The following is a 22,122-nucleotide window of genomic DNA, read 5'->3' as shown; positions in this document are numbered from 1 at the left end:
AAGTTTGACTGCTTTAATCACAGTTGGCCACTGGTGCTATTACTTCATGGATATTGCTAGTCCAATCATGGATATTTTTAATAGCTCTCTAGAGAGAGAGAAGATACAAAGATCTTGGAGAGATGCAAATTTATATCTAAGGCACATATAGATTTTTTTTAAAAAAAGCACAATGAGATACCAGCAAATTATAATCTACTATATTTAACTTCAGAATTAAGGTGATTTCTGAGTCATTGGTAGAAATCACTAATTAGAAAAAATAGATTGCTCTTACTGATACTCCTAATATGAATAATATCTTGGATCCAAGGAGTACTTTTTAGTCCAAAAACTTGGAACTCTATATAAATCATAGATTGTGCAATTGAACAGCTACATTTATAGAAATTCACATTAACATTTTCCAAAGAACTCAGACATGAAAATTCAACAAGTAAGAAAACAAGGTAAGTGAGAAACATCGCCTGTTTCTATCATGCCTGACCTTTAAGAAGACAAATGTGGTATATTGGGAAACGGTGTAAGCAGAGAAGATAAATCCATTTCTTTGCACAGTCTCACATATTCTGAAATACCCCAGAGTGAAACACAGCTGAACTTAAAGCAGAAAATTAGAACATATCATGTTAATTTCAGAAACTCAAAGAAATCTTTTAAATTACAAAGATCTAGTCACGTAGCCTGTGTAACTTTCTGACCTAAAGTTCATCCAACATGATGACAGAATTCTTTGTGAAAACAACTATATGGACAATTATAACTGAAAGATTTTACAGAGAAACCATGAATCATTTTTCTGAAAAGATTTCTTAATTTTACTTGAAGAAGGAACTTGATCACAAGTTTTCAATAAGACGTTTTTAATATTAAGACAAAAAATAATATATCAAGGCCAGGAATATAGTCCAATAGACAAGAACTTGCCTTGCATGAGTGCCTGTGGCTAGTTTTTGGCACTGCAAATAAGCTAATAAATAAAATATAATAAAGTAAAATAAAATATAATAAAGAAAACTTCCATGTAAAGATAACAACGGATTCCTAAAATGCAATGAGGCCATAATTAGCCCTTGAGTACTGCAGTGTATGCCCCCAGAACCAAAATAATAATATAAATTTATATTCAAGATTTTTTGTTTTTGTTTTTTCTTTTTGGGTCACACCTGGCGATGCACAGGAGTTACTCCTGGTTCATGCACTCAGGAATTACTCCTGGCGGTGCTCAAGGGACCATATGGGATGCTGGGAACTGAACCTAGGTCGGCTACGTGTCCAGGCAAACACCCTACCCGCTGTGCTATTGCTCCAGCCCCCACTTCAAGATTTTTTAAAAATGTATGTATCCAAAATTGTTTAGAAGATACATTTATAACACATAAAATAGCCCTCAATACTCTCATTACCACTGTACAGATAGTTTCCAATTTATTATAGCTTAGTTTGTGATTTTCCAACTTTTTGGTGATGTGAAAGGGATACACATTCAATAAAATGTAAAGCGGAAAATTTGAATTAGAGAATTCTGTTTTTTGGTGGGGGAGACAGGAGGGGATACACCTGGCTGTACTCGGGACTTCCTCCTGGCTCTGCACTCAGGGACCACTTGTGGAGGGCTCGGGGAATCCTATGAGGTACCAGAAATGGAGTCAGGGTTGGCCATGCACAAAGCCAATGCCTTAACCCTGTACTCCCTCTCTGACCTTAGAGCATTCCGTTTTATACTTTCATTTTCGCGTTCAGCAAATTACATGAGATATTCAACATTATTATAAAAGAGGTCTAGAAATAAAGTTCAATGGCCTCATGCTTTGTGTGTGTGTGTGTGTGTGTGTGTGTGTGTGTGTGTATGTGTGTGTGTGTCAGGGGAGAGGGCGGGAAGAGGCTGCCTGGTTCAATCTCGGTCACCATCTGATCCTCCAAGCATTGCTGGGAGTGACCCCAAGCACAGAGTCAGGAGTGATCTCTAAGCACTGCAGGTGTGGCAGAAAGAAATCATGAATTAATAAAAATAAAATAAACTGTTGTTGTTGCTCAACCGCAAGCTACTCAAGTATGAGCCTGTTTAAGGTAAATTGGGACCAATTCCATCGTTCACTAAGGTAAGGGTACTCAGTGCGTCTTCAGTTTAAGGTGGGGTCAGTCACGGTGCCCGGGAGCCCCTCCCAGCAGCCTCGGAGGACTGAGCACTGCAGGGACCCAGATGGCTTCTACATGGAAAACACAGGACTCCAGGCGTTCAGTAGCTCCTGAGCCTTCAGCTTAAGACAATTTCAGCTGGGGCTGGGTTTATCTGATAATAAAGTTGGAGCAGCAGAAGAAATAGTGCAGCAGTAAGTGCTTTCCTTGCACGCAGCAGACCTGGGTTTAATCCCCAGTATCCCAAATGGTCCTCCAAGCCCCATGGGGAGAGATTACTGTACTCAGAGCCAGGAAGACCTGAGCACCACCGGGTGTGGCAGGAAGGAAGGAAGGAAGGAAGGAAGGAAGGAAGGAAGGAAGGAAGGAAGGAAGGAGAGAGAGGAAGGGGAGGAAGGAGAGGAAGGAAGGAAGGAAGGAAGGAAGGAAGGAAGGAAGGAAGGAAGGAAGGAGAGGAAGGAAGGAAGGAAGGAAGGAAGGAAGGAAGGAAGGAAGGAAGGAAGGAAGGGAGGAAAAAAGGTTATAGAATAGCTGTACATGTTAATGTTTTATGTATAACCTTTGCCAGTTACCTGCACCACCTCAAGCATTTCTCAACACCGTTTCTAGAAGTTGCTGTGAATAAAGTTTAATTATATACACAGTGAAACACTGAAAGCCCTAGCTTGCCATTAAAAATATAAATAAAAGTGGTTATCGTTGTTGAGCATTGCATTTTATTCTCAAACCACAGATAACTGAACCATAAGTTAAGTTGTATTATTAACAGTCATATGATTCCACCTGCCCCCCCAAAAAAACACAGACAATTTGATGGAATCTGTATATTGACTCTTCTCTCATTGTAGTAATAAGATTCACTATGTAATTGCTATAGTTTTTGACAGGTGGATTTTTAAAAAAAAAAAAAAACAAAGTTCATGCCAGTGTATTCACCAACTCTTTTCATTGGCCCTTAAGGCAATATAAAATTCTTCTCTAACTCAAGAGGAAGAGACAGTTTAATACATTTCTTGGATGCACCCTCAATATGTACTTTAAAAAGAGTCTGAACAGATGAAGATCACAGAAAATTCTTAGTCCCTCTCCTTGGGTTTAATATTGCTGACTTAAAGGCGGGATTCCATATTCTAGCTAACAGACTGGCATTATGTTGTAAAAACAAAGACTAACAAAATCTAAAAGTTTCATCAAACTTTGATCATCCACCCCCATGTATAAGGAGGTGACCAGAGGGAACGCAATGCTAAATCTGAAATGTGAGCTTGAAAAGAACAGAAAATTAGCTCAAATACATGAGAGATATAGGCATGGGTTGGGATCAAGAGATAGTGCAGGGGTTATGGGACGTCCTTGGCATAAGCGCAACCCTGGATTGATACCCATTACCACCTGGTGCCCAAGCACTGTTGGGTAGAATCTGCCCCTCGCCCCGAGGCATAGGGCCTGAGCAGGACTGCGTCCTTTGGCCCTTGCATTGAGTCTCCAGCTGGTTGACTAAGAGTAACTAGGAGGGACCCCGAAGACTCCTGATGACACGTTGGGATCTGCTGTCCCACCCCCAACGATAAGAATGGGTAATCAGTACACGGAATGGAAGATTACAAGCAGATTCAAAGAAAATGATGATGAATCAGTCATTGCAACTGCAAAAGCACCCTTAAAGTACCAAATTTGAGTTGTTAATTTTTCCATCAGCCTCATTTAGTTAAAAGTATCTCAAAGAGTTGGATCATCCGTATATGTTGAGCATTTCTGCCAAAAGATCTGAGTGTTCTTTTTACTACAGATTATGCTAGATGTTGCTTTCTGATAGTCAGCAGATTCAGCTGCTCCAGGAAGCTTTGCTCACTCTCAGCCTGCCACAAGCACAGAATCAAATGCTTGTCTTCCCATTTACCCCAAGTCTCATCCAGTTCATCTGAAAGCTCTACGATGTATTCTCGCCATTTGGGGGAAATCGCTTTCCACTTGTGTTCATAACATCACCTTCAACACTGTCGTCCTGTGGCTTAACTATATTTTCATTTTAACAATTTCCCCATTTCTTGGGGAATGTTAGGACAGTGTCACTGTCAGAACTCAGCATTCTTCGGGCTTATCGGTGTGTGGCCTACGTAATGCGACTCAGACTCCTCTCATTAGTGACATCAAAGTCTTTCAGAAGTTTTACCTGCAGGCCGTATTTCAAACATTGTGGGTCAGAGTCTATGCCCAGCATTTGTTAACCATAACTTGTCAGCATAAACACAAAGCATTAATCCCTCCATATAGTATTCCTAAGATCTCCCTCATTCAGGAGACCTTGGTCTGTGATGACTACTGTAAACATAGAGCTGTATACGTGCATATGCTCTTGGGACAGCAAGCTTGAGAAAGGCACCCACTTGCAATTTCTGTCATTCAACATATTGAAAACACCACATGACTGAGGAGGGGGCCTAAATAAAGAATCAAATACAACTTCTCATGCCTGAAAAAATTTTTAAGCTTTTAAACTAAACCTCTCAATGTCTGTATTGTAAACCATAATGCCGAAAAGGAGAGAGAGGGTGATACAAAGGGGAGGGGGGAGGGAGAGAGAAACAGAGAGAGAGAGAGAGAGAGAGAGAAGGACAGAATTTGCCATTGAGACAGGGTGGGGAAGGTTGGGAAGGGAATCTGGAGCCATTGGTGGTGGGAAATGTACACTGGAGGAAGAATGGGTGTTGGAATACTGTATGACTGAAACCCAACCAAGCTTTGGTATCTCACAGAGATTCAATAATAAAAAATTAAAAAAATAAACTAAAATATCCCAATACCTTAAAAAAATTAAACTAAAAGTTTAGAGGAAGGAAACCAAAGACACCGTGGGTGGTGTGTTTCCTTCAGCATAAGTTAAGAGGGTGGAAACCAAATGCACCCAGAAACCCTGGCAGAATGGAGCAAGGGTGGGGAGATCCCCTTCAAAGACAATCAAAAATCAGCTAAAAAATTCCTTGCAACTCAAATTGCTTATTAACATGTCATTTGTCACAATGCATCAATCCACATATCTGTCCTCCTGAGAGTTTACGGCCCAAGGCCAGTAGGATGCCCAGAACTGGAAAAGATTCTGAGCTGCCACGAGAGTCACAGAACAATGGGCAAAAGTAACACTAAAAGTAGCATGCGACTAGTGATAACCACTTCTCGGCATCTACCCTCTAAACACAAAAACATGAATTCAAAAGGGCCTATGCACACCTCTATTCATAGCAGTGCTGTGTATACAATAACTAAGATATGGGAACAACCCAAATGTTCAACTGTACATGAATGGATCAAGAAGTTGTGGTATATTTGGACACTGTAGGGAAGCATAAAATCATGGAATTCACAACATGGGTGGAATTAGAGGGCGTCATGCTAATGAAGTGAGTTAGAAGGAAAGGAAAAGAGACCGGTGAGCTCTGTCATACATGGAATTAAAAGATACACAGTAATGGAGCAACAAATGGCCCCCGGCCACGAAACTGGACAGTCAGTCTTCGGAACTGAGTCTAGGTGCAGGGGAGCAACCACTGAGACTTTGGGGGAGGGGTGTGGGTACTCTGAGGGTGGAAGTGTTGTGGACAAGACATGTGAAGTTTATAAACCATAATGCCTCGATGAAGATAAAATAGCACAGAAATCACAGATGTGAAAAACGAAAAATTTTTTCAAATGAGTGAGGACTGCATAGATTGCAGACCTCGCAGGGGAAAGCCGAGACATTGGGGGCAGCCAAATCTCTAAGAGTTCAGTGAGTTCCTGTAGATCAGAAATAAGCCAAATGAAATCTCAGTGATGATGCTGATTCCAGCCCTGGTTCAGGGTCCCTACCACCAGGGAGTCCACGTTAGGGCTCAGCCCTAGGAGCTGCAGACACCTGAGGCTGGGCCTGAAAAGGGAATCTGAGATCGATGACTTTGGGCTCCAGCTGGGAGCTGGTCTCATTGCAAGAGAGAGGGGCAGGAGGTGACTGAGTATTCTTCCCTCCCAGACAGAAACACTGAAAAACAAAACAGAGTTCCAAAGTTGGAGTCAACCTTTATCAGAATTTTATTCCTAAACTGACAGCAGTTCAGCCTCTCCCCAAGTGGAACTTTTGTTTTCTCTTTATTTTGTTGTTGGGCCATACCTGTGGTACTCAGGGATCTCTTCTGGGGGGATTGGGGCAGCCCTTTGCAGGCTCTTTGCAATGCAAACACTTTCTCCAATATAATATCTCTCAGGCCACTTAAGCCAAATTTCAGAGCCATCAACGTAGATACTCCTGGTCATCACTATGATCCACATATGAACCCTGGATCTTCTCCAAGGGAAGATGGCTTTGACAGCAACATTTTTTTTTGTTCCATCCTCTCCTTTTTTTTTTTTAATTTTTATTAGTGAGACACCATGAGGTACAGTTGTAGACTTACAAATTTTTGTGCTTGGGTTTCAATTATACAATGATCAAGTACCCATCCCTCCACCAGTGCCCATTTCCCACCACCACGGATCCCAGTATCCCTCCCACCCCCCATCCCCCCATCCCACCCTGCCTCTGTGGCAGGGCATTCCCTTTTGTTCTCTCTCTCCTTTTGGGTGTTGTGGTTTGCAAAAGAGGCATTGAGTAGCAGTCATGTTTGGTCTATAGTCTACTTTCAGCACGCTTCTCCCATCCTGGGAGGATCCTCCCAACACCCTTTATTTGGTGCTCCCTTCTCTATCTGAGCTCCCTTTTCCCCTAGCATGTGTGGCTGGCCTCCAAGCCATGGAGTAAAATTCCTGGTACTAATCTCATCTGGGGAACATAAAGTAACAAAAAAGGAGACTAACACCATCCTCTTCTTTGAGTATGAAAGCTTTACGTTTTGCATGTCTTTACCACCGTTCTAGTTCCTTATAGGATGCTGCCTCATTCACGAATCATTTAATAAGCAAAGAAGATCTTTGAAATTAAAAAGAAACACTGAACAAAGTGTCATGGTTTCCTTACACCCCAAATGTGGTCTCCCTTACAGACTCCTCATGCTCCTGACTCCCCTTTTATTCCTCTCTTTATTTTAGGTTCCAAACAGCCTTGTGTCCATGAGCTTTGTTTTCTAGCTTTAGATCTGCATTTGCCAATAGAATGTGGCTCTCCAAACTTGTACCCTATCCAAGGCATCCATCAGTCTATGGGGTGTTTGAAGAAGAGAAGCAGCAACTAATCTTGTTAAGGAGATCTTGCCACAACGTACTAGAAAGACCTCCTAAATGAGCTCATCCTAAACGCCCTCTCAGAAGATGAACAGACACATCCCCAAAGGAGACATATGGATGTTGAGTCAATTTGTGAATAAAAACGTTCATCCTCAATTACTATCAGAGAAATGCAAGTTGAAGAGACAGTGAGAATTTATATTCATGCAGGTGAGAAAGACCTATGATGAACACTGGAAGCAATGAGCGGTTGTTGTGATTCAGCCTCCATGAAAAACAGTCTAGAGACTTTTAAGAAGAAAGACTAGAGCTTTCCTACGACACAGTGATTCTGCTGCTTGGCATCTACTCATGCTCTCAACCCTCCACAACTCAAAACATTAACTTGGAAGGAGGTTTGCAGTGTATGCTTCTTATAGCACTAAACAGGACGGCCACAATATGGAAACAACCCAATTGTCCAATGACAGAGGAGTGAGTAAAGAAGTCGTGGTATTATACACAATGAAATTTTATACAGATATAAGAAAAGATGGACATTTATGCCTCTTGGAGAGCCCGGCAAACTACCGAGTATCCGGCCCGCATGGGCAGAGCCTGGCAAGCTCCCCATGGCGTATTCTATATGCCAAATACAGTACCAACAATAGGTCTCATTCCCCTGACCCTGAAAGAGCCTCCAATTGTTGGGAAAAGACGAGTAAGAAGAGGTTGCTTAAATCTCAGGGCTGGGAGGAATAGAGATGTTACTGGTGCCCGTTCAAGTAATTCTCCAATTAACGAGATGACAGTGATACAGTGATAGGAAAAGGTGAGATCTTGCCATTTGTTATGACCTGGATGGAATTGGAAGGTATCAGGAGAGCAAAATATGCCAGAGAGAGAGAGAAGGACAAATACTGGATAGCCTCATACATCTGTGAAAAACAGAGAAACAGAACAAGGGCTATTGAACAAAAGAAGACACTGTTGAATGATGACAAACTCTTGCTGTTGGCATGAGAGTGGTTGGGAGAGAAGGAGCGGGTGACCTAAGGACAGACGGGAAGGTCTTGAGCACTTGGGTGGTGTGGTGAGGACACAGTTTCTTTGTGCATCACAACCGTAAACGTGACCTCCTGCTCCAGAGGAGTTCCACTTGTCAGGTGGTCTGCCAGCTTCTTTCCAGAAGCTTCTGGAGCTTATTCAATTAACAAAGGGAACCAGATGGAGCCCTGAATTTCAGAAATACCTTCATTTCAGAAATACTTAATCAAGACTTCTTTTCTTTAAAACTTCATACTGAAGACACCAACACCAGCATGGAAGTCTATAATCCTGGCTACCCTTCACTTCCTCTAGCTGTTGAAATAGAGTGCTCTCACATGAGTGACTGAAAAACATTTCCCCCAAGAATTATAGACACAATGGGGAAACTGTGTAAAATCTGACCAGGCCCAAATAGTAAAGATAATGGCCCAAAAAAGTTTGGTATGTGGGAGACACATCCACAAACCACCTCCAGCTCAGCTATGTAATTGGAGGCATAGCCTCTCTAGTTCCTGATCGAGCTGCTAAATGGCCATGATCCCAGAGACTCAGAAACGAATCTCAGAACCCAAAGGCTTTTAGCAGAAATGCGTCCTGTTCCTGCAGTAGGTTACTGGCGCTGGGCCACTCCAGGTGGGAATAGGTTTCATGCTTTGGTCTGTTCCCCTTGGTGGTCTGGTGACTGCCATCCTCCAGAGGCCACTGGACAGTCAGGTTTGGGCCTGCAGTGACGAGACATGAGGGGCCTCACCAGATGGGGGTGGATCGGCCCTTTCCTCCCCATCCCAACAAGACCCCGAGTCGCTGCCTACAAACGGCCTCTCTGGCTCCTGATCAAGCTGATTAACAGCCATGATCCCAGAGACTCAGAAACAAATCCCAAAACTCAGCAGCTTTTGGCAGAAATGCATCTAGACCGCATACAAGGTGGCCACCGCTTCAGAGCTTATTGGAAAGCCAGGCATGAGCCAGTGGTGACGGGGCAACTGCAGTCTCATGGGAAGGGAGGAGGTACCAGCTCGTCCTTCACGCCCTACCGAGGTCACGAGTCGCCCTCCACGAGCGGCTCTCCAGCACAGCCATAACACCAGATGCACAGAAACCAATCTCGTGATTATCTGGCTCTTTGCAGAAATCCAAAATCAAGAGCAGCCAAAAGCAAGAGCGGCCACCGTGACATTATATGATTCTCATAACCAGCTATAGAAAACAAAGTATTTCACAATGCCTTTTCAGCAATTCTGATTGTTGGGGGGTGGGGGGGAATTCTAAACAAGAATGGTGCATCTTTTGTCGAAATAATGAATGTAATCAATGTAGAGAAGAGTTAAATAGAAATCATCTGCCTCACAGGCATTGGGAGGGGTGGGAGGGGGGGTATAATGGGGTTCTTGGTGGTGAAAAATAAGTACTGGTTAAGGGAAAGGTGTTTGATAATTGTATGACCGAGACTTAAACCTGAAAGCTTTGTAACTTGTCCCACAGTGATTCAATAAATAAATATAAGAAGAAAAAAAAAGACAGTGGCCCAGAAGGTTCTACCAGAGCCAAACCACTCTATATCCTCTCAGATAAAGACTTTAGGGACAACATGTTACAAATGTTTAATAAGTTTTTTAAAAAGTAGTACCAGTACCCCCAAAAAATGAGAGAAGAAATTTTTAAAAAATACAGCCAGAAGTGATAGAAATTAAGAGTATGACAGGTAAATTAAAATTAAAAAAAAAAACTCAATGAAAGGAAGGTCTCAACAGCATAGTAATAATAGCTGAAGAAAAAAATGAGTGAAGTCCAAGATTGGATGTAGAAAACCTCTAGAAAACAAACAGAAGATGGGTAAAAGTCTGAAAATAAATTAACAGGACATCAGAGAACTATGGAATGAGTTCAGGAGGAATAATATAAGAATCAATGAAGGTCTGAAAAATAGAAAAGAGATTTTGATGGAAAATCTGTAGTCCGAAAATGTTATCAGTAAAATTTTCCAAGAGTGAAGGAGCCCATGGCCCAGAGTCAAGAAGCTTGAGAGATCCCCGCCAAAGGGATGTAAAAAAAATTACAGGATACATTATATTCAAAATAACAGAAAGCAAAGACAGAGACAGAATATTGCAAGCAGCAAGATCAAAGAAGAAGCTCATACACAAAGCAACTCCCCTAAGATTCACTGCAGGTCTATTAAACAAGACTCACAAGCCAAAAGAGACTAATGGAATACAGAGTTTTTTTAAGCTGAGCAAAAAGAACACCCCACCAAGAATACTGATTCAACTAGATTATCATTCAGTTTGGAAGGAAAAATACAAAAATTCATGAACAAGCGATGACTTCAGAACTTCCGTTTTAAAACTAGCTTCATGAGAAATATTCAGGGAGCTTCTTGAATTGACAAGATACGTCTCACAATCACACAAAACTTTAGGGCCTTTAGGTATGGCCCCCAAAACAAAACAAGAACAAGAAAAGCTTTAGATCAGAAATTAATAAAATGGAAACCCAGGAAGACAATTCAAAAGATCACAAAACCAAGAATTGGACTGTTTGTTTGAGGACCACACGTGGTGGTGGTGCTCAGGGCTTAGTCCTGGCTCAGCACTCAGTGTCACTTCTGGTTGGGCCTGGGGGACCAAACGGGCTGTCAGATTTTGAACCTGGCTTGGCTATGAGCAAGCCAGTGCTTAACCTGCTATATTCTCTCCAGCCTCAAGAGCTGGTTCTTTGAGGAAACAAACAAAATTGAGAAATCATAACTCACAAAGAAAAGGAGAAAACTCTACACAAGTCAGAAGTGAAAGAGATTTTGCAACGGATTCCACTGACATCCAATGATCACCAGGGATTACTTTGGAGGTGTATGTCACAAATCTTGAGATCCTAGAAGAAATGGGTGAATTTTTGGATTCCTATAAACTCCCAAGTTTGAATCAACAGGAACAGATCTCCTCAACAGGCCAATTACTTTCAAGGAAAACAAAACAGTAATCGAAATTCTTTCCCAAAACAAAAACCCACTCCCAAATGGATTTACACTTGCGCTCTTCCAGACCTTTCCAGAAGAGCTACTGCCAATGTTTCTCTCAGCTGAGGAAACAGGAATTCTCCCAAACAGCTTTCATGTGACCAACATTACCCAAACACCACAAGCACACAGAAATATAATCAAAAACTAAGAAAACTATAGGATCTATACCCCTGACAAACATATATGCAAGGATCCTCAACAAAACATTAGCAAACCAAATTCAGCAGTACACCAAAAGATCATTCACTAGGACCAAGTACGATTTATCTTGAGGATGCAAGGATGGTTTAATATGCTCTAGTCAATCAATGTAGTATAGCACATCAGTGTAAGGAAACATGAAAGTCATATGGTCTTATCAAAAAACACAAAAGAAGCATTGGACAAAAATCAACAACAATTTGTGATTAAATGATTGCCACTCAATGCCTCTGTTGCAAACCACAGCGCCCAAAAGGAGAGAGAGAACAAAAGGGAATGCCCTGCCACAGAGGCAGGGTGGGATGAGGAGGTTGGGGGGTGGGAGGGATGCTGGGATCAGTGGTGGTGGAAAATGGGCACTGGTGGAGGGATGGGTATTTGATCATTGTATAATTGAAACCCAAGCACAAAAATTTGTAAGTCTACAACTGTACCTCATGGTGTTTCACTAATAAAAATTTTTTAAAAAAACCTCCCAATAAATGACAGCTGAAGGAACTTCCCTTAAGATATCTAAAGCCATTTTACACAAGTCAGGGCATGCGTTATATTCATTGGTGGAAATGGAAAGCCTTCTCTCCTACATCAGCACCCACTCCCACCAGCTCTATTCAATATAATGCCGGAAGTCCATGCCACTGCAATCAGGCACGAGAGAGATTTTGAAGGCTTCTCATAAGGTGCCAAATACGGTGCCAAACTCTACTAAAGGCCCAAAGACTCTACAAAAGAACCTCCTAGAAACAATTGACTTGTGCAGTAAAGTGGCAAAAACAATGCGCGAAGTCCACAACTTTTCCACAGGCAAATTATGAAACAGAAGGGAAAGAAGAAAACTAGAAATTGAGCTTCCATATGACCCATAGGACCCACGACTTGGTATCAACTCCAAAGGCCAAGAAACTCGATCCAGAAAAGATACTTGCACTTTTATGTTCATCACAGCACCATTCACAAATGCTAAAATCTAGAAACAACCCACGTGTTCAAGAACAGATGACTGGATAGAGAAACTATGATTCATGTACACAATGGAATACTATTCAGATATAAGAAAAGAGAAAACCATGCGATTTGCTGCCACATGGATCTGGAGAGTATCATGATCAATGAAATTAATCAGGAGGATAGGGATAGATAAGAATTATCTCCCTCATGTGTAAGATATTAAAAACAAAAAACCATAGTAACAAGGTAACAAATGCCTGAAAACAGCAGAAAATAAGAACTGGTTTTTAGTTTACTATGGGCCGGAGCAATAGCACAGCAGGTAGGGCATTTGCCTTGCATGTGGCCGACCTGGATTCGATTCCTCTGCGCCTCTCAGAGAGCCCGGCAAGCTACCGAGAGTATCCCGCCTGCATGGCAGAGCCTGGCAAGCTCCTCGTGGAGTATTTTCAATATGCCAAAAACAGTAACAAGTCTCACAATAGAGACGTTACTGGTGCCCGCTAGAGCAAATCCATGAACAACGGAGACGCAGTGCTACAGTGCTGTGGTAGGGGGTGGGGTGGGGCAGTGCAGAGAGGGGCAGGACAACTCTCGGAGGATTGTGGGGGAAGTAGACAATCTGTGAAAGACGTGGTGGTGCATGAAACCCTACCATGAATAGTATTGTAAATGATGGTGCATTTGAATTTTTTAATTTAAAAAATTTAACATTTTTTGAAGAAAATCATAAGCAAGCGTATTGTAGTAAAAGGGTGATGCCTCGATCACCCTTGACCCTAGTGTTTAGAGGGAAGACAGAGACAGAAACAAATCAAGGGGGAGAGAAGAGAACAGGAAGGAATGGGTGAACAGGCATCAGTTATGCAGGAGGTATGGGTGAGTGGTGTACCACAGACCCAAAACCCAGACTCAATAGCTCTCAAAACATGAGCTCTAACCTGCAACACTGGAACTTGGCAATGTGTGTCAAGTTGACAGGCAGAGAACAGGCTGAGGGTTGAGGGTGTGGAGGGAGTCTGGGAACCCTGGTGAAAGGAAGTTGACACTGGTGGTAGGGTTAGTGTTGAAATATTATATGTCTAAAACTCAGCTATAAATAACTTTGTAAACCCCAGTTTCTTTCATTAAATAAAAATTATTTTAAAAAGAATAAAAAGAAAACCACAAATGTTAGCATTTTTGTAACCGTGTTGCCTAAATGCAATATTATTAATTTTAACAAAAGTCATAAAATAAATGAATATGTAAATAACCCTCATCTGTTTGTGTTGTGTGGCCCAGTCGTATTACTCTCTTTTAGTTCCACCATCAGAGTTCTCATTTGCTAAAAAAACATGCTCTGTTTATCACATACGTAGTCATGTAAAAACACCATTCTCCCAGTTGTTTCCCTAATGTTGCAGAATTCCCTGCTGCTTTCGGGGCATGTGGTTCGAATTCTCGTTATGCATCGCCTCAGGACCTTCTCTGGAATAACATGCCTCCCTGCGATTGTGGCGGGCAGATGTGCACATGTGTGCATGCAGATTTGACAGAGCTGTCCAGCTGTCAAATGACCACAGCACCATGATCTTGCGGCCCCTTTTCCCCGACCTGGAGACACATCACCCTCTCCCCACCTTGGCTGGCATTAACAAATAATACAGATCATCAAAATTTTGGGAAAGCACTCTAAGGTTTTACATGTCAGTCCTGTCTCCGGCCAAGATGCACACAATATTTTTAGGGAACGGAGATTGCAGCTGATGTTTCCTGAACACAGTCCAAAAAACAGAGGGAGTTTCTACCCGTGGGCTTCCTCATGGCATGTGTTTGGTCCTGGTCCTCAGATCTGCACATGGGCACCTGCCGGGCCACTGAGCGCCCCCTGTGCTACCTGCACTAGCTTGGGAGAGTGAGTGTCTGCCCCAGCACTTGGGATTTTCTGTAGCAGCACGGTTGAGCTTCCTTCTCTACCACAGACCCCTCAGCTCAATCCGTAATTTAACTTAATTTATGAACTGTTTTAGTACATTCGCTCAGGTCACCGCGAATTAAGCTTCCTCGGCACTCCTGGTAGTGCGATCACATTGATACAACAAGTTGCCCAGGAAATGCTGTCAGAGACTGATGGTCCACAAGATTGGTCGTTAAACATGGGCAGGGCCCTTGGGCCGCACTGAAGCTGGGGTCTAGAGCCAGCAGCTTGAGGCTGACTCTGCATGTGGAGTCGTGGGTGAAAACGGTGATCCGACCTCTGAAAAGGCAGAATCTGGCAGATAGGCGTGTTTGGGAACATCTTGAATTCCTCAGCAGCATTGGGGTCCTCACCCCAGGCAGCAAGAACCACCGGGAATGACCCCAGGGCTCTCTGAGCCCCTCTTGGGAGTGGGCATAACTGACACCATGAAAGATGGCAGAAATGAGAAGAATCAGGTAGGCCTCAGATTCAGTTGCTGGAAATGAATCAGACTCAGTTTCCCAGCAATGAAACAATGTGTAACTGGTCAACCTGAACCCACCTGGGAAAGTTTCTGGGCCCAGCAAGTAGGCTCAATCAATCACTGTGCCTCAGTTAACGTGCTCTAGAAATTATCTCTTTTTAACTGTAAGGAATGGGCAGCCTATGTAATCATAAAACTATTACTGTTATTGGAAACTATTGTTTAGCTGTTGCCTGACCACTGTTGCCACAGTGCTTGCTTAACTTTGAAACTTCGAACCCTATAGAAACTGCTTGTGATGTGGAATCGGGATCCTTGTCAAGACTTCACTGAGTGAGACTTGGACTCTGGCTCGAGGTAGCAGTCAAGTTCCTTTAAGTTTGTATTATCATGTATGAATTTGGTCTCTCCATCTCTGGGATCTGAAATTCAGATCCAACACCCCAATCAAAGGCACAGAAGAGCTTTTGTGGGAAGGAAGTGGAATTCTTCAGAGCTCATAGCAGGCGAGCAGGAAGGTCCCCTGAGAAAAGCAGATGAAGGAGCTGCCCCAGCACAGGCAAACACGGGCTCTGGTGGGCTCCACGGGGCCAGGCTGCTGACCCGCCCACTGCCTTCTGGGGGCCCGAGACTGGAGTGGAGGCAAGCGTTGCCGGATACCGAGAGAATTTTGGCTTCTACTCAAAAAAAAAAGCAAACTGTCCTCCCATTGTTCACCAATTTGCTCAAGCAGGCCCAATAACGTCTCCATTGTGAGACTTCTTGTTACTGTGTTTGGCATATTGAATATGCCACAGGTAGCTTGCCAGGCTCTCTGAGAGGGGCAAAGGAATCGAACCTGGCTTGGCAGGGCTGGCTGCACGCAAGGCAAACGCCCTACCGCTGTGCTATCACTCCAGCCCTCTACTAAGAGCAAGTTGGGAAAACTTTGGAGGATTGAGAGCAGAGGAGAGAGAGACGCAGAGACGCTCGGGGGCTGGGTTCGAGAGCCGCCTTGTCACGTTCTGAGGTGCCTTTTGGGGGAGTCTTCTGTGAAGGAGGCAAGAGTTCAAGAAAAAGGCTCAGCTAAATGAGTGAATCCATGGAATTCTGGGAATCCTCTTTTACCTGAGTGCTGGGAGCAGGCCTTGAGGGTGTCCTCTACCCCAGGGAGTTACCCCTACTTCCCTTTCTTCTCTCTGAAAAACGTTCTGGCTTGGCCATTGATTCCAGTGGTGACCACGTGAGTGACAGGTGTTGTGTGCCCTGTTTCGAGGTGACAGGACTAAGCCTCAGGGAGCCCGTGATATAGACTAGGTCTCGTCTCAGAGCTCCAAAGAAGTCACCAAGCATCTGTCTTGCTCTGAAGCCCAAAGTTTCCCTGGGCACATGGGTAAGGTGGCAGAGACAATGGAATTCAAGAACGCTGGATTGTTTCTGAAATCTTTGAAACAGTCAAGCTGTTGGTATCCAAAACTTGCTGTCCTTGTTTGAACTGTTTCAGAAAGACATCTATTTTTCTCAGTAAAATCTAGTGGATGGATATTTCTAATTAAGAATGTTCTTTCATACCTTCTTATATGCTTATTTATTTGAAATAAACCTCAGGAGACACTGTCTATGCACTTGACAGAACTTATAATAAAAAATTTTCCTGTTGCTGCAGCCCTAAAACTCATCTTCCACTATTTCCTAAAGAAAGTTGGAGCCAGACTTATATGGAACCCTGTGGATTAAGCCCATTCATTTGGCGAACTGTTTTTGTTTTGTGTGTGTTTGGGGGCCACGCCCTGCGGAGCTCAGGGCTTTCTCCTGGCTCTGTGATCAGAGATCACTCCTGGTGGTATCAGGAAGACCATATGGGGTGTCAAGAGAGAACCTGGGTCGGCCACGTGCAAGGCAAATGTACTATCTCTCTGACCCCTCAGTTTGGAATTTTACTTCTATACGTATCTGCAGAGCCCGGAGTTCTTATTCCTGACACTGCATGGTTTCCCCGAGCTGAGGGGGTGAAAATAAGTAGTCCAGGGTAAGACATTTGCCTTGCCTGCAGCTGATCTGGGCTCAATCCTCGACACCACGGAGGGTCCCCCAAGCCCTTCCAAGAGCAGGAGTAAGTCCTGAGCACCCAGAAATAGGGCCTAAGCCCCTGCCCCTCACGCCCCAAAGAAGGAAAGAAGTATTCTTAATGATGACCAACCAGTGAAGAGGCTGGCGCTTTCCCCCACAAACATCACTTAATCATCACTTAACTTCCCGTTAGTCGTCGATTTGCTCGAGCGGGTGCCAGTAACGTCTCCATTTGTCCCTGTCGCGTGCTAGTGTAGTCCAATGGCATCTCTTCGCTCCGGGAACATGAAGGGCCTCAAACCGATCGTTCATGATCTTGACGAAGAAGTCTGACCATCTGGTAGGTGGGCGGCCACGCGGTCTTTTGACATCCCGTGGAATCCAGTTGGTAACAGCTCTAGTCCAGGGGTCGTCTTTAAATCTCATTACGTGACCAGCCCATCTGATTTTTGACACCTTGGCAAATGAGACAGATGTCATGTCTCTGTCATGAGACAGGAGTTCGACGGATGTCAGAACTCCGGATTCTTTCTCTCATTTGAGTGAAACGTGATATTCCAAGCATAGCTCTTTCTATTCTTCTTTGGGAGACCTGAATAGCGTTCTCATCCTGTTTGCGTAGGGCCCAGGTCTCTGAGGCATATGTTAATGCAGGAAGAACAGTGGAATCAAATGACCTGACAAATGACCTGGCACCCGAACTGCGCAGGAGGAAGAGAGTGGCTTGGAACGCCTTTAAGAACGTCGAAGAAATAGGTAAGAGGACGAAGAACCTCTGGCTCTGGGCACATCTCTTTGATTCCCCACAAACATAGCATGTGGAAAACAAATCAGAGGAAGATGTAAAAGGGTGTGCATGCCTGTCCATAAATTCACACACGTGTGCAACTGTGGATAGGTTTAGCTTGGCAGTGCTGGTCTCTAAGAGGAAATGGCTCTGGTTTCACCAACTGGTTTAGCTCAGCCACTGAAAAGCAATGATTTATAGACCAATTGTCTTAAAATTCCTTTCCTTTTGAAACGTTTGTAGTAATCTTTTGAAGAAAAAAAAAAGAAGCAAAAATCACAGAATTAATTGCCTCCAGCGCAGAGAACCGACTCTCTTTCCGGTACTAAATTAAAAACAATACAACGCTCAAGAATGTCCAGACCCTTTCAGCCTGGCAGCCCAAGTATTAATTTTTAAAATATTTCTACACAACATTTTGAAGGTCTTCCTGTGGTCATCTTCAGATGTGCAGACAAATGGATGGATAATTCTCAAACTTTGAAGATCAGTCCCTCTTTTTTATCTCCTTTCAAACCCAAACCAGAGAAGCGTCCATCAATTCAGAGGTTTTAATTTTCTGTGGTTTCTTGAGTATCCCAGGAATAAAGACATGACCCTCTTGATCTCCCCAGGAATACTTTCCAGACTCGATACTCAGCAGGCAAGGCTATGCCTTTCTTGCGGGGGGTTTGGGTCCCTCAAAAATTCCTAAGCATTAAGGTGCTATTACTTTTATTTTCTTATTTTAACGATCTTTTCATTGCACAATAGACCTTGAGAGCAATGAAAAGATCTCTCCAAGAGCCCGGCAAGATACTGAGAGTATCTCGCCTGCACGGCAAAGCCTGACAAGCCACCCGTGGCGTATTCCAAATGCCAAACACAGTAACAAGAAGTCTCAAGATGGAGACATTACTGGGCCCGCTCAAGCAAAATTGATGAACAACGGGAGGACAGTGTTGTGTGTGTGTGTGTTTAAACTTTATTTATTTATTTATATTTTTGCTTTTGGGGTCACACCCGGCGATGCTCAGGGTTACTCCTGGCTCTGCTTTCAGGAATCACTCTTGGCGGTGCTCGGGGGACCATATGGGATGCTGGGAATCAAACCTGTGTCGGCCATGTTGGCTGTGTGCAAGGCAAACACCCTACCCGCTGTGCTATCGCTCCAGCCCCCATGTGTGTGTTTTTCATTGCACAAGCAAATGTTCCATGTAGGAAAAGGGCAAGGGATTAGTTTGTCATGACCATTAAAAAGTGAAAAGAAAAAACAAATTTTTTTAAGTGAAAAGAGTGAATCATATTACTATGTATTGTGTATTACATTTATTGTTTTCTAGGAGAAATGCTTTAAGGACTGGTTGATGTATTTCAGGTAAGAAATTACCCTTTTGAATGGGAAATGCTAATGAATAAAGTTTCATTGGCTCATGTGGGGAAAAAAATAAACAGAAAGATAAAAGAGAGACATTCTGAGCCTTTCCTAGTTCTAGTTGAGTGGACCCAAAATCATTCATTTAAAGCATGATGGTATATACTTTTGCTTAGTACCTTTGGATTTTAAAACCCATACAACTGCTTACTGCATATTTTGGCATACAGCAAATTATACATATGTCAAATAGGCAATTAAAAGAAATATAAATGTAGTTATCTAGTACAGTGTGAATACAGATGAAATTAAAGGTTAAAACAATTTATCCTATTAAAACTAAAAGTTGAGATAGCTAAAATTTCTCCCGCTTGTTACTGGTATCTTGAATTTCAAATACCTTCTCTATATTTTTAAGAACTAGAATAGATTTTTTTAAAACAAAGTTAGCAACTGGGTGAAAAGCATAATTAAGGGCTAGAGAAATAGTACATTGCGTAGGTGCTTGCCTTTCCATGTGGCCGACCTGGATTTGATTCGTTGCACCGCGTATGGTCCCCTGGCCACCACCAGGAGTGAGCCCTGAGTGCAGAGGCAGGAGTAAGCCCTCAGCACTGTAGGGTGTGGCCCCCAGGCAACATCAAATCACAAAGCCTGTAAGAAAAGTGTCTGTAAGTTCTGTCTATTCAGAGTAAAAACTGCAACTCCAAATTCTTTGGGGGGGGGGGGGGTCACACCCGGTGATGCTCAGGGGTTACTCCTGGCTCATGCACTCAGGAATTGCTCCTGGCGGTGCTCCGGGGACCATATGGGGTGCTGGGAATCGAACCTGTGTTGGCCATGTTGGTTGCGTGCAAGGCCAATGCCCTACCCGCTGTGTTATCGCTCCAACCCCTGCAACTCCAAATTTACTAGGATCATTTTACCTTTTCTGTATCAAACGGCTTCTGTGTGCACCTGGGCATCTCCTCTCCCCGCTCATGAATGCAGGTTAACTGCAACTATTCCTAGGGCCGGGGCTGATAACTTCAGTTATTGATGCGATGAGTTCAGAACACAGAGCTTGGAGTTTATGTTTCGATGGAGATTTCATGTGAGAAAATGATTTCACAAACACTCAAAATACAAAGACAGAGCTGGAGCCATAGTATAGCAGGTAAGGTGTTTGCCTTGCATAAGGCTGACCCAAGTTTAATCCCCGGCACCCCATGTGGTCCCTCAAGCACCTCCTGGTGTGATTCCTGAGTGTAGAGCCAGGAGTAACCAACCCCCAAGTGCCTCTGGGTGTGGCCCAAATAAATAAATAAATAAATAAATAAATAAATAAATAAAAACAAATACGAAGAGTTAGTAGTACTTAATGCATCTCCTTTCAAAAGATGGGTCTTGCATTTTTTGCTGTTTCTGGAGTAATCAACAAGTATTATTATTGCCACACGGGTCACATATTCTGCATCATGTTTTAGAACAGGGATTAAGAAATATAAAATATGGAGACATAAACTAATCAATAAGAAACTGATAAAGAGGGGCTGGAGAAATAGTTGAGTGAATAGTGCACTTGCCTTACACTAAACCAGTCTGGATCTGATTCCCTTTGCAGCATGTGCTCTTCTGAGCACTGCCAGGAGTGATCCCTGAACACAGCGCCAAGAGTAAGTCCTAAGCAATGCTAGAGTGGCCCACAAACAACAGGAAAAGAAGATTAAGAAGAACAAGAGCAAAATGTAAATGAAGAAATAAATTGGTAGAGAAAAATATTAGACTTTCTAAGTAAGGTTAGAAAAACCTGGTTTCTTGGGCCAGGCCTGGTGAGTTCAGAGACAGTGAGTGACAGGGAGAATCATGTGGAAGAAAGACAAAAGGAAGAAACCTGACCAGAAGGGAAAAGAGAAGGGAGTCACTGACCGAGGATGAGAACTGAGGCCATGGAAACCGGGCAGATCTGGGTAGGCCCAGCCTGCTTATGGAATAACAAATGAGCCAAGAATTGGCTACTGAAAAGGAGGAGGCAGGGAATAGTCTAGTGGAATACCAAGTGAGGCAAAGGAGAGGAAGTCAGATTAAGTATTATCTTTCTGGAAAGAGTAAATGATAGAAGTCAGATAGAGGCACAAAATTGCATGAAGAAATCAAACACTTAACCTCCTATACTCAAGGGAAGAGGATCAAGGTAGAGACTGTTGGAATATAGCTCCAAATATTTTAGGCTTAACACTGCTAGGATCCTGCTAGGGGTGGGAAAGACTATCTGGCCTGAGCACTGTAGTCTGAGATTGAGATGGACCTAGGAGGGCAATTCTATAAGTTTAAGGTATTTCTTACTGTATCCATACAAAATGATTTATATTATATATGCTTATATGCTTGTCGGACAAGGAGAGGAGAAACACACCCATGGGATTCTGCTCTTGGGTGGGTCGTCCTGCTGAGAGAGGATCTGTCCTAAGAGCAGCTTTTCCTGAGGAAAAGAATTCTACTCCTATTGATTGTGACCGCACCTATGTGTAATCATTACCCCAACCCCTCATGCTTTGGGATTTAACTAGACTGTAAGAGTGGGCTGGGGGAGCAGAAGGAGGAGAAAGGAGATCAGGATCAGAATCCAGACTCCAGAGAAGGAGGATGAAGGGGGATGGAGAAGGAGAATGAAGTAGCATGGGGGAGGAAGAAGCAGGAGGCAGAGGCAGAGAAGAGAGACTGGTGTGGATGGAGATAGGATTGGAATAAACGGCGACTAAGACCAACCAGCCTGGCCCTCATTTCCTTCCTTTGCCTGCCCATCTGCATCGACCTCCCCGGGGTGGGGGAAGCGGCATGAGACTACCGAACATGGGCGGCGGGAGAGATAGAGCCACCGCCGCTGTGCTGTGCCCCTTTTTTGAGTTTACACAGAGACAGTAATAGGAATGGAGGAAAAAATACAAGAAATAGTGAAGTTGATACTAGATGAGTACCATGTGAAAACGTTAGG

General features: G+C 43.3%; 1 protein-coding gene across 1 annotated transcript in view; it reads right to left on the bottom strand.

Moving 5' to 3' along the window:
• RP1 (RP1 axonemal microtubule associated) overlaps positions 1–22,122 on the bottom strand; it is a 224,265-nt gene that overhangs the window by 21,933 nt on the left and 180,210 nt on the right. The gene's annotated exons all lie outside the window — the stretch shown is intronic.

Source organism: Sorex fumeus, unplaced genomic scaffold, assembly GCF_029834395.1.
Source record: "Sorex fumeus unplaced genomic scaffold, SorFum_2.1 ptg000002l, whole genome shotgun sequence".
Lineage (NCBI taxonomy): Eukaryota > Metazoa > Chordata > Mammalia > Eulipotyphla > Soricidae > Sorex > Sorex fumeus.
Note: the sequence above shows the minus strand (reverse complement) of the source record. Positions and strands in the feature narration are given on the sequence as shown.